The following is an 11096-nucleotide window of genomic DNA, read 5'->3' on the forward strand; positions in this document are numbered from 1 at the left end:
AAAAATGTGTCATCGGAGGACATGACTTAACAATATATATATATTTAATCCATTATTTAACCACGGCTGGAAATAATAGCTGGAATGTGATGTGATTGTGAATTCATGACTGAAATTTAGCTGTTTGTCTTTTGTAAAGTACTTTCACTTTACAAAAGGCAGCGTTTTTATCAAAAGGTTGATAAACGCGTGTTGTACAGTATATACACCGCGACAGCACGCTCAGTTACTCACTTTTCACCTTTCATGTAGGTCTGCTCGGACTTATTAATTCTTTTTAAACCCCTCAAAAATGTGTGTATATACAGCTCAAAACCTCCATCAGTTATTAAAGATAGCATCTATTTAGAAAAAATGCCCCAGTGATTTCGGAGTTTCAGGAAATCTCCCGGCGCTCTGCGCATAACACCGGGCCAACTCATGTCGGAAAGAATTTATAAACGGTTTCTAAACGTGGGCTATTTTTTTTTTACTTATAGTATTTGTTAATTTAATTTAAATGAGGTTTGGGCTCAGGACTTCGATTCGGCATCGTGATTCTCCTCTTTAATTTACTCCATAGTTTTAATCAGCGCTCAGCCGCACGCATGAAGTTTTCCAGAGCGCACCGGCAGAAGTAGACTAATGATTATGAACGCGTCGGGAAAACAGCAAGCAGACTGACTCTGAACATTAAAAAAAACGTTTGCGTTCATTTTCTGACGCGCTCAAGTTCACCAAAAACAATACAGAACAGCGCAGCTTATTTGCTTTCAAACATTTACAAAATCACAACGTTTTTTCGTTATTGTGAGTTCGCTTAAATAAAAGTTAAGTCTTATAAAGGCATGTAGTCTTATATAGTTTTATTACAGTGGTGTGAAAAACTATTTGCCCCCTTCTTGATTTCTTATTCTTTTGCATGTTTGTCACACAAAATGTTTCTGATCATCAAACACATTTAACTATTAGTCAAAGATAACACAAGTATGTTATGCAGTTTTTAAATGATGGTTTTTATTATTTAGGGAGAAAAAAAATCCAAACCTACATGGCCCTGTGTGAAAAAGTAATTGCCCCCTGAACCTAATAACTGGTTGGGGCACCCTTAGCAGCAATAACTGCAATCAAGCATTTGCGATAACTTGCAACGAGTCTTTTACAGCGCTCTGGAGGAATTTTGGCCCACTCATCTTTGCAGGTTTGTTGTAATTCAGCTTTATTTGAGGGTTTTCTAGCATGAACCGCCTTTTTAAGGTCATGCCACAACATCTCAATAGGATTCAGGTCAGGACTTTGACTAGGCCACTCCAAAGTCTTCATTTTGTTTTTCTTCAGCCATTCAGAGGTGGATTTGCTGGTGTGTTTTGGGTCATTGTCCTGCTGCAGCACCCAAGATCGCTTCAGCTTGAGTTGACGAACAGATGGCCGGACATTCTCCTTCAGGATTTTTTGGTAGACAGTAGAATTCATGGTTCCATCTATCACAGCAAGCCTTCCAGGTCCTGAAGCAGCAAAACAACCCCAAACCATCACACTACCACCACCATATTTTACTGTTGGTATGATGTTCTTTTTCTGAAATGTTGTGTTACTTTTACGCCAGATGTAACGGGACACGCACCTTCCAAAAAGTTCAACTTTTGTCTCGTCGGGCCACAAGGTATTTTCCCAAAAGTCTTGGCAATCATTGAGATGTTTTTTAGCAAAATTGAGACGAGCCTTAATGTTCTTTTTGCTTAAAAGTGGTTTGCGCCTTGGAAATCTGCCATGCAGGCCGTTTTTGTCCAGTCTCTTTCTTATGGTGGAGTCATGAACACTGACCTTAATTGAGGCAAGTGAGGCCTGCAGTTCTTTAGATGTTGTCCTGGGGTCTTTTGTGGCCTCTCGGATGAGTTGTCTCTGCGCTCTTGGGGTAATTTTGGTCCGCCGGCCACTCCTGGGAAGGTTCACCACTGTTCCATGTTTTTGCCATTTGTGGATAATGGCTCTCACTGTGGTTCGCTGGAGTCCCAAAGCTTTAGAAATGACTTTATAACCTTTACCAGACTGATAGATCTCAATTACTTTTGTTCTCATTTGTTCCTTAATTTCTTTGGATCTTGGCATGATGTCTAGCTTTTGAGGTGCTTTTGGTCTACTTCTCTGTGTCAGGTAGCTCCTATTTAAGTAATTTCTTGATTGAAACAGGTGTGGCAGTAATCAGGCCTGGGAGTGACTACAGAAATTGAATCACTTTTTCACAAAGGGCCATGTAGATTTGGAGTTTTTTTCTCCCTTAATAACGTAAACCTTCATTTAAAAACTGCATTTTGTGCTCAATTATGTTATCTTTGACTAATAGTTAACGGTTTTTGATGAGCAGAAACATTTAAGTGTGACACACATGCAAAAGAATAAGAAATCAGGAAGGGGCAAATAGTTTTTCACACCACTGTATATAGTTTTTGCACATTAATCAGAGTCCTCGTCTGTTACATTTTTGAGGACAATATTTTTTTTTCAGCCTGTCACGGCGTGCGCCCAAATCAATATCGCTCCTCGCTCACTAGTTACAGTAGGCGGCCTCCCCTTCAGATATGAGAAGCAGCGGGGCTGCGGAATTAGGCACGAATGGTGAAGAAGAGCTCTCCTTGCTAAAGATCCCGGGCTTCCAATCCGCGCTATAAAATACTCGGGGTTTGTTGGTTTACAGTGGATTTTACTACACGGTGTGAGTGAGACGCGCGCACAACAACATGGAAGTGCGGCATGCAAGGGGCAAATACTTTTTCATGGCACTTCACATGTAGTCAGATTGTTCCACTGAGATGAAACTGTGCCAGGTGGAGTTATAGCACTTTCAAAATCACACTAACTTTACACTGATATGAATAACTTTGAATAATGAATGCTTTTTAGCACTCTTGTGACTCAATAATAGACAATGCACAGAATATTTTCTAACAGCATGTTATTGATATATTTTAGCTGTATTGTCTTGCATTTAAAAAAAATAAAATAATCACAATCATAATACTGCGAAAATGTCTAATTTTGCTGTCAAACTGTTTATAAGCCTCCTGGGTCTCTGTGAGACTAGTGCTACTAGACACTGAAAATATTGTCTTTATATGTAGTTTTATATGTCGTTTGTCTCAGGTTTCTTTCCTTTTTTCTTTGTTTTATAAATATACATCCGCATCCGCAGTAACATAAACACGCGCTCTTTGTCGGCGGCGCACTTGCGCATCCATATGCGTAGAAAAGAGATGCAATATTATGGTTTTCGTCATTTTTTAATATACATATCTTCGCGTACTGACTGGGCTGGCCCACATTGGCCAGCGGCCCACCAGGAAAACCCCCGGTGCTCCAGATGGCCAGTCCGCCATTGCTCCTCTTTACTTTCCTACTGTACGTAGAATCAGCGCTTAACCACACAAATAAAGTTTTGTAAATTCGTTTAATGTTTAACTTCTATTTCATAAGGGTTTTGCCAGCGGTGGTACAGCGCAACGAGGGTCATTATTTACTATTAAAGAAACTTATGATGATCTGTCACGGCGTGCGCCTGTGATGGGTGTGCGCCCAAATCTACTATCGCTACTCGCTCACTCCGTAGGCTCCCTGAATAGGCGGCAAAGGGACAGAGCCGCCTATTCATTCCGGCTGGCGATAATTAATATGATCTCAGGCTTGCTCCACATTATAAAAGCAAGGCACAGAGTTTAGTCCGAGGTCCGGGAAGTACGTGATGTGGTGGAGAATAGGCAGTGGTTGTTCTACACTGAATTGCTCCCCAGGCGTGATGGACATGTGACAAGTCTGCGCAGCAACTGACGTTTTTTAAATCTGTGAGGCGGCATCCAGCGGTGTATAATATGGGTCGAAAAGAGCAGAAGAGACGGAAGAGAAAGCAGGCAGCAGCGTCATTATCGCAGAATATTGAACATATGATCAAAAAGACTGCCAAACAGAGTAAGTCTGTTACTACCTCAAGATCAAATTGCTAACGCTAGTTAAGTGGTAGTTAATCGTCAACCCCACATCACACACAGAATAGTTCTCTTGTGCCTTTTCTTGAGCAGTCTGAATGGCTATGACAAGTCTGTAACATCTTAAATAAACATTAACAGACAGTAGCCTATCTGATGGATCTGTGAATTTATTATGTTAAAAATGTTAATCTATCAAAAAAAAAAAGAAAGAACGACGAGTTCAATGCGTAAACAAACCTGCTTGACCATGCATAGTATTAGGATTTATTAACATTTTATTTTGAATGAATAAATTATTATATTAAATTAGTAAATTTATTAAATTATTCTATTAACCATAGACAATGCTTTCTAGTGTCTATACGCGGTGTAGACAGCATTCGAATGAAGTTTATCATTAATAATTGTTAAATAAAACATAAAATAAAATAAGCCCACAAAAAATTATTTTTATCCATCCCACAGTCTTCTAAGTACATTAGCTGATCGTCTTTTCCCGTAATATTTGTATATTATTATTATTATTAGATCATTATAGGTAATATTTTTCAAAAGCATGCACATTATGATACCAGCAGACAAGCTAATCAAGCACATGTCACTAAAATGCAGTGTTTAAACCTCAAAATGAAATACAAAATGATTAAATACTCAAATACAAAATACTGAGAAAAAAGGTCCACTTTTAAAAAAAAAAGAACTCCCACTTGCACTAGGCTGGCTATGGGCCTGATAAATCAATGTGTGTGTGTATAATATGAAATTTTATTTGATATAGGTATATATTAACTTATGGTAGGGTACTTTTACTATGCTAAATTTATGAATTACACTCAAAGTATCAAATCCAACTACGAAGTCTGATTTAATTGTTACCATTAAACATTTTTAATTCTTTTGATTGTGTAAAGCTGCTTTGTGATGATGTAAATCGTTGAAAGCGCTATACAAATAAAATTGAATTGAATTGAATTTTATATTTACTTATTGTACTGTCCCTCCTACGTGTATTACTTCTCAAGTGTTGACGTGGAATAACATCAAGCTAAACTCCGTTTGAGTCCAGAAATGAGCAGCATCTGCTCCTTTTAATTCCTCAAATTTGACCCAGTAAACAGGAGTGAAACTGTACAAATACAAATAAATGTACACATTTACAGACCACATAAAATACAAATTATAAATCTTTTAACAGTTTTATATTACTTAAAATAGCCATGTGCCGTAAAGACGCACAGTAATGCAAAAATTAACATGCTAGCTTTAGCCGCTATATAACTAAATATAACACAAAATGGCGATCTTTATATGATTAACCACAAGTTAAATTAACATTACTATAATATATATTAAATTCGAATTCAAATTTTATTTGTCACATACACAAACATACACAGTACGAAATGAAGTGAAATCCTGAGTGAAATCTAGAGTGCGTCCTGTAACGCGGCCACCGATTGGTCCGTCCAGCGCGCGACCTCCCTCTGAAGCGGAACTTCCTGTTTCAGCCTTTGTTTGTCTTTTGGCATGAGGAAGATGGCGGCGTGGTCGGATTTACCAAACGGTGGACAAGATTGTGCCTTGTAGCCGTCCTTGACCGTTGTATAACAGTGGTCCAGTGTCCTTTCGCCCCTGGTGGGGCAGGTAATGTGCTGATAAAAGTTCGGCGCTGCGCGTTTGAGGTTGGCACTGTTAAAGTCCCCCGCCACAATAAGCACAGCGTCCCGGTGTTGTGTTTGTTGTTGTGTGAGTGCCTCATGCAGCTCGCATAAGGCAGTGTCCGTGTCCGCTTGTGGTGGAATATAAACGGCACTGATTATGACCGATGTAATCTCCCGAGGAAGGTAAAAAGGACGACACATGATGGACAGTAGTTCCAGATTTGGTGTGCAGGAGCGTGTGAGAGGAACAACGCTCGCACTGTTGCACCAGCTGCTGTTCACCATTAAACACACGCCGCCTCCCCTTGACTTCCCCTTGACAAATTATTCAAACAATAAACTTACAGCCATTGCTTTCTGAGGGACTGAACCGGAGGAAAGTTTGTGCCAACAGTTTTAACGCAACTATTTTCTCCTTATTAAAACCCGGAAGTAACTGGCGCATTCAAACTAAAAGTCCTCCATTTTAAAATAAAAGAATCAACAATTAATTCAAAAGACAGCACACTCCCCACCTGGCATTGGATAAATGCCACTATAAACTCAATAAAACTTCCCCCCACTACACTTTAGTCCTCCTCCGAAAATAGAAAAACAACATCAGAGATCGGCCTGATATAATTTTTAACAGTGCCTTGAGTCGTTGACCTGTCTTCTATTGTCCGAATCCGTCCGTCCGTACTTGGAAAGGTGGAAATGACCATCCCCATGGGCCACTCATTTCGAGGTAGCTGACTGTTTTTCAATAGCACAATATCACCCTCTTTCAGGTTCTTTTGCGACTTTTGCTACTTTCTCCTGGGTTGGAGAGTGTGAAGGTACTCACTCCTCCACCGGTTCCAGAACTCATCTGCTATACTTTGTACCTGTCTCCACTGTCGCTTATAGAGATGCTTCTCTGTGAAGTCTCCAGGTGGAGCAGACATGGCAGGTTTCTGAGTGAGCAGCATTGCAGGAGTTAGAAGGAAGGGCGAAGTAGGATCCGATGAAACAGGGACTAACGGCCTTGCATTGATAATACCGGAAACTTCTGCCATCAGTGTACAAAGTATATCGTGAGTCAGATGAGCATGTTTGGACTGCAGAAGTAAAGAGTCAAGAATCCTTCTTGTTACGCCAATCATGCGTTCCCATGCGCCACCCATGTGCGATGCGTGGGGAGGATTGAATTCCCACGTGCATCCGTTCTCGTGTAGATACTTTAAGATCCTTAACTGCTCTTTGGAATCAGATCCCATGCCTAGTTCCACACTGGCCCCAACAAAATTCGTTCCTCTATCAGATCTCAACTGCTTTGCTGGTCCTCTTATTGCAAAAAACCTCCGAAGAGCATTAATGCAACTATCAGTGTCCATAGAAGCAATTACCTCTATATGTACTGCCCTGGTACTCATACAAGTGAACAGAATAGCCCAACGCTTGTCTTGAGCTGCTCCTCCTCTCATGCGCCTGGTTACTACTGTCCAAGGGCCGAAAAACATCTAAACCCACATACGTGAAAGGAGGGGAGGTACTCAAGCGCTCAGGGGGGAGATCTGCCATTTTCTGCATCTCCAATTTCCCTCGAAGCTTACGGCATGTTATGCAGTGGTGCAGAACAGAATTAATTACTCTCTTACCAGAAATGATCCACAGACCTGCTGCTCTGACAGCTCCTTCTGTAAAATGTTGTCCTTGGTGCTTCACCTGTGCGTGGTAGGGATTTACTAATAATTTGGTGATATGACTGTGTTTTGGAAGGATGATTGGATTTTTTACCTCATTCTGAAGAGAAGCATGCTTAAGACGACCACTAACACTCATGAGGCCTTCATGCATGAACGGGTCTAGGTTGAGAAGTAAGCTTGTTGTAGAGATCTCTCCACCCTCCTGTAAGGCACTATATTACTCTAAAAATGCATCATTCTGTACAGATGCCATTATGACCCTTTTGGCTGCTTCACATTCTTCAGGAGAGCGAGGTTTGTTGCACCGATGCCATCTTTTTCCTGGGTTTGCTGACCCTGTACAGCCAGCCTTTTGAGAGTGAGCCTGATGGATCAAAAATACAACTGCACCCAGCAGGGAACTCCATGATGAGAAACGCTGGAATCGCTCTGAGGCTAGATGTCTTTCTTTGGTGTGAGTGGCAAGTGTAGTTACCTGTTGCCTAACTTCCACATCCCGCTCTGGGTTGACCAATTCAAAAGGCTCGTGGCTCTCCGGATGAACAGTGTGATAAAGAAACTCTGGCCCTTTGTACCACATGGATGTGCTGATTTGTGATGCAGAAACTGACCTTGTTGCAAGATCCGATGGGTTCTGGTGTGTAGGCACATAGTGCCACTGTTGCGGAGAAGTTGTCTGTCGAATCCGATGCACTCAGTTGTGCACATACACATAGAATCGTTTGGACCCACTGCATATATAACCAAGGACAACTTTGCTGTCACAATAAAATTTAACTGCATCTGGCTTGAAGTCCAATTCATCTAGAATCAGGTCCACAATTTCTACTGCAAGCACAGCTGCACATAATTCAAGATGAGGTATTGTGGGTTCAGGTTGAGGGGCTAGCTTAGATTTTCCCAGCACAAATCCAACTTGGCACAAGTTGTCACCAATAAGTTGTATGTATGCTACTGCACCGATTGCCCAGTTGGAAGCATCTGAAAAGAGGCACAACTCCGTGTATTCGGCTTTAGAGAGTGACTGTAATGTGTATGAACGTGGAACACGGAGATTGGTCAGATCTTGGAGGGAATTCTTCAATGTCTCCCACCTTTCTTTTTTGTTTTGAGGCAATGGAGTGTCCCAATCAGAAACATCAGCAGACAGCTCTCTCAGTAGTGCTCGACCTTGGATCGTGACAGGTGCTGCAAAACCCAAGGGGTCAAAAAGACTATTGACAGTGGAAAGCACCCCGCGACGTGTGAACGGTTTATCATCGACTGCAACTTTAAAGGTAAAAGTGTCAGAATCTATAACCCAACACAATCCAAGGCTTCTTTGCATGGGCAGGGCTCCATTTTCAAGGCCTAAATCTTTCAGGCCTGTGGCCCGGTCTTCAGACGGGAAGGCTTGCATCACATTTATGCTGTTTGAGGCAATTTTATGCAATTTCAGGTTTGATTTTTGGAGTGATGCCTGAGTGCGTTTGAGCAGATCCACTGCGTCAGATTCACTAGGTAGTGATATAAGCCCATCATCAACATAAAAATGTCTCTCGACAAAATGACGTGTGTCAGACCCATACTCTTGTTCGCCTTCTTGGGCAGCTCGTCGTAGCCCATATGTAGCCACTGCTGGGGAAGGACTATTCCCAAAAACATGCACTCGCATGCGATAATCTTTCACTTCTTTGGTAAAGTCATGATCCTTATGCCAAAGAAATCTCAGATAGTCTCTATGGTCTTCTCTAACCAAAAAACCATAGAACATTTGCTCAATGTCAGCAGTTATTGCAAAAAGTTCTTTCCTGAACCTTATTAACACTCCAAGCAGTGAGTTATTCATGTCAGGACCTGACAGTAGGACACTGTTGAGAAAAATTCCACAATGTTGAGCACTTGAATCAAACACGACGCGTATCTGGCCTGGTTTTTGTGGGTGGTACACTCCAAAAATTGGTAAACACCAGCATTCTTTATTTTCCTGGACTGGGAGTGCTTCTTTAGCATGTTTGTTCTCAAATAGCTTCTGCATGAAAGCTGCAAATTGCTCCTTCATTTCTGGCCATTTGTTTAGTGTGTGCCGCAAAGAAACAAGGCGTTTAAAGGCTTGCTCTCGATTGTTGGGAAGAGGTAGTCTACGTTCCCTGAAAGGTAAAGGGGCAACCCAGCTCTTGTTTTCGTCTTGCATGAACTCTTTATTCATCAGTTTGAGAAAGACCTCATCCTCAAAAGACATGGCACATTTATTGTCATGTTTGTTTTTTGCAAACACATCATATGCAAATGTGTCTACTGCTGATGTAGTACTAACTGTATCCCTGGAGACATGAGGAAAAGACGTACCAGGATAACACTCCCCACCATAACTTGCTTTCTCTTTCACTCTTACTTGATTTTGGCAAGGAGCAAGAAAAGATGGACGGCCGTTATGAAGGACATTTGTCTTGAAGATATTCACAGTTGGTTTGTGAGTTTTATTGATGCAAACTTCACCTACAATAACCCATCCAAGATCTAATTGTTGAGCGAATGGTGCATTGTGGGGTCCGTTGATTTGTTGTCTGACTTTGTGCACTCTGATTATGTCTCGCCCCAGCAAGATTAAAATCTGAGCACTAGAATCTATCTCTGGGATGTGTGGTGCCACAGCTTTTAAATGAGCGTGTGAACGGGCAACTTCTGGCGAAGGGTTCTCTGATCTGTTATTCATTATTTCATCATATTCAATAAGTGGGGAAAGATCCAAAACTTCTCCACCATTAACTGGCTCAATTTGGAAGCCAACTGCTTTCATCCCACTCATCTCTGTTACACCAGCACAAGTTCTCATTAGATATGTTGACTGCTCACCTTCAATTCCAAAAATCTGGAAAAATTCTGATCTAGCCAGGGAGTGGTTGCTCTGGTCGTCAAGAATAACATACATTTTAACAAAGCGTTCTCGCTGGCCTTGGGGATAAACCTGTGCCAGGCATATCTTTGCACAGGATCGAGATGAAAGCCCTTCTCCACAGACTCTGGTGCAATGTGAGGTGATCTCAGCAGTTTCCTCTCGCTGTTCTGTGTTTTGTTCTTGTTCGTGAGAAACAGACTGTGGTGAAAACTCTGCGTGCATAGCTGTGCAATGTCTCTCACTTTTGCATTTGGTGCATTTTAAGTCCACTTGACATTCTTTAGCTGAATGAGAAGGAGAGCAACATCTCTTTCGCTCTGCAAAACGTTTCACTCTGAAGGCTTTGCATTTTGAAAATGGGTGAGGTTTATCGTGGAGTGGGCAGTGCTTGCTTAGATCAATGTCTTTTCTTGTTGCTGAATCAACTGATGACGACACGTTTGTCTTGTGTACTGATATAGGAATTCTATGGCCATCTTGCTTCATCAAGGGCCTGTAATTTCTATTATGAGTACTAGTATTGTGTGACCAGATAAAGCCAGGATCATTTCTTGCACGTGCTTGAGTACAAACAAAATGGACAAAAAATGAGAAAGGAGGGAAACTCACCCCATGTTGCTCTTTATACTGTGAGCCAATGAAGAGCCACCTCTCCTAAAGACCTGGAGGCAGTTTCTCGACTATGGGACTTATCCCTCGTGATGTGTCTAGGTACGCCAGACCAGGTAAGTAGCCGTCTTCTTTAGCTGAAAGCAGCTCCATGAGGAGATCTCCAAGCTCTCTGAGCTTTACATTTTCTCTCTGAGACAAGCGTGGAAAGCAGTCAAGCCTTCTGAACAAAGCACTCTCTATAGCTTCCGGGGTCGCATAACACTCCTGAAGTCTCGTCCATGCCAAGTGAAGAGCAGCAGGAGGGTTTGAAACATAGGCA

The sequence above is a fragment of the Clarias gariepinus genome, chromosome 10 (genome assembly GCF_024256425.1).
Source record: "Clarias gariepinus isolate MV-2021 ecotype Netherlands chromosome 10, CGAR_prim_01v2, whole genome shotgun sequence".
NCBI lineage: Eukaryota > Metazoa > Chordata > Actinopteri > Siluriformes > Clariidae > Clarias > Clarias gariepinus.